A 5,443-nucleotide genomic window follows, 5' to 3' on the forward strand; every position below is an offset into this window, starting at 1 on the left:
GGAAAATGGAAAAAATAACTAGGTTTCTAGAATGGGTGACTGAGGAGAATGGGGTGTCCCCATCTGAAACAAAGTGTATAAGAAAAGGAGCTGATTTGGGAAGCAGAAATGATAAATTCAATAAATGCCATGTTAAGCTATAGGTGCTTATTGGAAATGTGGGTAGACATGTTAGGTAGGAAATAAAATTTAAAAATTTAATTTAATTTTTTAAAAAAAGAAATGTTAAGTAGGAAGTTGGCAATATGAGCATGGAGCTCAGAAGAAATACCTACACTGGAAATACAGGTTTTGGAGTCATTCATACCCAGATTAGAGCTAAATCCAGAAGAGTAGATGATATCATGCAGAGAAGAGTGTCTAGAGTAAGAACATTTGACCTAAAATCAGAACCTTGGAAAACACTAATATTTTTCCAAAGCCGACCATATATTTTAGGTGTATTTTACAGCATTACCTTGCTTCCAGTCACCAAATCTGTATTAGTTATCTATTGCTGTATAACAAATTACCCCAAAAGTAGCACCTGATCATGTCATACAGTTTCTGAATGTCAATAATCTGGGAGAAGCTTAGCTGGGAGGTTCTGACTCAGGTCTCTCATGAGGTGGCAGTCCAGAAGCCCACCAGGGCTACAGTCATCTGAAAACTTGATTGAGCTTGAAGAATTCACTGCTAAACCTACAGACATGGATATTGCCAAGATTCTTTGGTTCCTCAAGAGACAGACATTATCATATAGTTTTTTACTATATGATATAAGACTTCCCCCAGAGTGAGTAATGAGAGAGAGAGACAAAGTTATAGTGTCTTTTATAACATAATCTCAGAAGTGACATGCCACTACTTCTCTACTTCTGCCACATTTTATTGGACACACATGCCAATCCTGGGAAATACACAAGGGTTTGGATACCAAGAGGCAGAGATCACTAGGGGACATTTTGTTGCCTGGCTACAAGTAAAAATCTCAATGTCATCTTTTTTAAGAGTTTTCCATCATTAGAAGAGGGATAATGTCCAATTTCTCTTAAAATGTGATTGGTATTATTATTATCGATATTATTATAACCATTATTTATAAATTAAGTCTTTTCACAAGTGCTTGCTATATTTTTGACCTTATTTCCTATTATATCCTTCATGCAATGTAACTGAGTATTAGTGTGAGGTACTGAAATGAGGTCAGATTCCAAATAAACAATCCTATGTCAAAAATCTGGTTTCAGTGTTATGAACAGAGAGAAGGTTAGCATTCCCCCTGACAAGAGTGAAAGAGGACTCACACCTCAGGACTGACACCATGCATATGGTTAAGGCATTGCCATCTACTTCATGGCATCTAACCATCGTTTTTTTTTGAATGAGTTTAAACTTATGTGACCATCAATCTAATATAGACTGCTATATGCATAAGATGTTATATATGAGCCTAATGGTAACCACAAATCAAAAACCTGTAATAGATACACAAAAAATAAAGAGAATGTGATCCAAGCATATCGTCAAACCACAAGGGAAGAAAGCAAGAGAAGAAAGGAACAAAGAACTACAAAAACAACTGTAAAACAAGTAACAAAATGGCAATAAATATGTATATATCAATAACTATTTTGAATGTAAGTGGAATAAATGCACCAATCAAAAGACATAAGGTGATTAAATGGATAAAAAAATAAGATCTGTCTATATGCTGCCTACGAAAGACTCACTTCAAAAGACACATGCGGATTGAAAGTGAAAGGGATGAAAAAACATTTACCATGCAAATGGAAGTGAAAAAAAAAGTTGGGGTATAGCAATACTTATACTGGACAAAATAGACCTTAAAACAAAGACTGTAACAAGAGACAAAGAAGGATACTACATAATTATGAAGGGAACAATTCAAAAAGAGGATATAACAATAATAAATATTTATGCACCCAACATGGGAGCACCTAAAGACAGAAAGCAACTATAAAGGAGGACACAAAGAACATAAAGGAGGAAATTGTTAGTAATACAATAATATTAGAGGATCAATTGATATAGCCACTGTGGAAAACAGTAAGGTTCCTCAAAAAATTAATAATTGAATTACCGTATGATACAGTAATTTCACCACTGGGTATTTACCCAAAGAAAACAAAAACACTAATTCAAAAAGATATATGGACCCCTATGTTTACGGCAGCATTATTTACAAAAGCCAAGATATAGAAGTAATCCAAGTGTCTATCCATAGGAAAATATATATAAATATATATGTATATATACATATATATATTGCCATGTGTAACAACAGGGATGGACCTGGAGGGTATAATGCTAACAAAAAAAAAAAAAGACAGAGAAAGACAAATACCATATGATTTCACTCACACATGAAATTGAAGAAACAAATGAAGAACAAATAAATGAAGAAACAAATAAATGAAGAAAAAAAACTAACAAAAAAAACAGACTCTTAATAAAGAAAAGGAACTGATGGTAACCAGAGTAGAGGTGGTGGGGGCAGGGGGGGCGGGGAATGGTGAAATAGATAAAAGGATTTAAGAGTACACTTATCTTGAACACTGAAAAATGTTTTGAATTGTTGAATCACTATATTGTACACCTGAAACAAATATAACACTGTTTATGCTTGAAGAAAAAAGAAATTTGTAAAAATGATTAAAAATGAATAAAATAAATCTATCCCATTCCCTGAAAAATAAAATTAAATAAAATACAATGAGGCGGTTTTCAAATGTTTTAATCTCATGTTCAAATTCTATTTGGGGGCAGCCCTGGTGGCTCAGCGGTTTAGCACCACCTTTGGCCTGGGGTGTGATCCTGGAGACGCGGGATCGAGTCCCACGTCGGGCTCCCTGCATGGAGCCTGTTTCTCCCTCTGCCTGTGTCTCTGCATCTCTCTCTTTCTGTCTGTCATGAATAAATAAAATCTTTTAAAAAATTCTATTTGTATGACTTGCTAAAAATGGAAATTTAAGGAGTCATAAATTATTTCAGTCAGTGAAGTAAGGTGATTAAACAGAATATAGATGTATGTGATACTTATGTAATATAAACACTTAGAAACAATATGAAGCATTTAAACTAGAAAAAAAATCTGGTTTCATTATAAATTAGCTTTGTATCATAAGCATGTTATTTAAGTTTTCTCAGCTTTATTGAGGTATAACTGAAAAGTAAAAATTGTATATAGTGGGGTACCTGGGTGGCTCAGTTGGTTGGGCGTCCAACTCTTGACTTTGGTTCAGGTAATGATCTCAGGGATGTGAGATTAAATAAATCTTTAAAAGAAATCGTATATAGTTAAGGTGTACAACGTGATGATTTAATATACATATGTGAAGTAATTACCACAATGAAGTTAATTAACACATCCCAAACCTCACAGAGTTACCGTGTTTTTGTGTGTAGTGAAATCATTGAAGATCTACTCTCTTGGCAAATTTCTTGTATATAGTGCAATATTATTAACTATAGTTACCATGCAAAACATTAGATCCTCAAAAATTACTGGTATCTCTTTTTTTTAAAGATTTATTTATTTTAGAGAGAGGCAGAGGGAGAGAGTCTCAAGCACTCTACCTGAGATTGGAACTCCACTGAGTGTGGAACCTAACACGGGGCTGGATCTCACGACCCTGAGATCATGACCCGAGCTGAAATCAAGAGTTGGGTGCTCAACTGACTGAGCTACTCAGGCGCCCCAGAAATTATTGACATTATAACTCAAAGTTTGTACCCTTTGGCTAACATCTCTCCCTTTCTGCTACTCCCTTGGCCCTTGGTAATCACCTATCTAATGGGTGGTTCTCTGGTTCTATGAGTTTGGACTTTTTAAGATTTCAAATATAAGTGAGATCATTAATTATTTTTTCTGCCTGGTTTATTTCACTTAGTATAACATCCTCCAGGTTCATCCTCCAGGTTCATCTCCTTTTTTCTTTTTCTTTTTTTTTGGAACTGAATAATATTCCACTGTAAATACATAGACTGCTTTTTTAAAATTAATTAATTATTTATTTATTTACTTATTTATTTATTTATTTATTTATTTTGCTTTTTCTTTTTTTATCCTTTGCAGACACATTGTTGCCATATCTTGGCTATTGTGAATAATGCTGTAATGAACAGCACAGTGCAGATATGTCTTTGAAATATTAATTTAATTTCTGTTGCATATACAAAATTGAGATTACTGATGATATCTGATAGTGGGATTACTAGAACATATGGAAGTTCTACTTCAAATTTTTTATGGGACCTCCCTACTGCTTTTTGTTTTTTTATTTTTATTTAATGCTTTTTATTTTATTTTATGTATTGCTTTTTATTTTTATTTAATATTATATTTTTATTTAATGCTTTTATTTTATGGGACCTCCCTACTGCTTTTTATTTTAATGGCTGGAATAATTCACATTCCCACTAACAGAGCACAAAGCTTTCCTTTATCCACATCTTCACTAATACTTGTTATCTCTCATCATTTAGATAATAGCCATTTTAACAGGTGTGAGGTGACATTGCATTGGATTTTTGATCTGCATTTCCTTGATGATTAGTGTTGTTGAGCACCTTTTCATATGCCTGTTGGCTATTTAGATGTCTTCTGTGAAGAAATATCTATTCACTCCTTTGCCCATTTTTTAAATGCTATTTAAATTGGATTACTTATATTTTTGCTATTAAGTTTTAAGAGATCCTTATACATTTTGGATAGTAACACCTTATTGCATATGTGGTTTAAAAATATTTTCTCACATTCCATGGGCTGGCTTTTTTCATTTTGTTGATTGTTTCCTTTTCTGTACAGAAGCTTTTTGGCTTGATGTATCCCACTTTTTAAATTTTACTTTATTGCTTGTGCCTTTGGTATTGTTTCCAAAAAGTCATTGTCACCACCAATGTCAAAGAGATTTTCCCCTATGTTTTCTTCTAGGTGTTTCACAATTTCAGGTATCACATTTAAGTCCTTAATCCTTTGAGTTGATTTTTGTGAATGTTGGAAGACAAGGATCCAGTTTCATTCTTTTACAGGTGGATACCCAGTTTTCCCAACACCATTGACCGAAGAGACTCTCCTTTCCAAAATTTGTATTCTGGGCATCCTTGTCAAAGATTAGTTGACCCTATTATGTGTAGGCTTATTGCCGGGCCCTGTATTCCACTGTCATAGATGTCTCTCTTTATGGCAGTACCATACTGCTTTGATTATTACAGTTTTATAACATAGTTCTAAATCAGGAAGTGCGATGGCTCTAATTTTGTTCTTTTTTTCTCAAGATTGCTTTGGCTATTTAGGGTCTTTTGTGGTTCCATGTAAATTTTAGGACTATTTTTTTTCTACTTCCATGAAGAATGCCATTGGAATTTTGATAGGAAATGCATTAAATCTATAGATTGGTAAGATAGTATAAATATTTTAGCAATATGAATTCTTCTAATC

At 33.5% G+C, this 5,443-nt stretch overlaps 1 non-coding gene across 1 annotated transcript; it reads left to right on the forward strand.

Annotated features, from left to right (window-relative positions):
• The first annotated feature begins 1,228 nt into the window (after positions 1-1,228).
• On the forward strand, positions 1,229-1,358 carry LOC129519001 (U6atac minor spliceosomal RNA). The gene has a single exon (XR_008666320.1). It is a non-coding gene; the product is annotated as a U6atac minor spliceosomal RNA (small nuclear RNA).
• Positions 1,359-5,443: the final 4,085 nt, after the last annotated feature.

Source organism: Nyctereutes procyonoides, unplaced genomic scaffold, assembly GCF_905146905.1.
Source record: "Nyctereutes procyonoides isolate TBG_1078 unplaced genomic scaffold, NYPRO_anot_genome, whole genome shotgun sequence".
NCBI classification, from domain to species: Eukaryota; Metazoa; Chordata; class Mammalia; order Carnivora; family Canidae; genus Nyctereutes; species Nyctereutes procyonoides.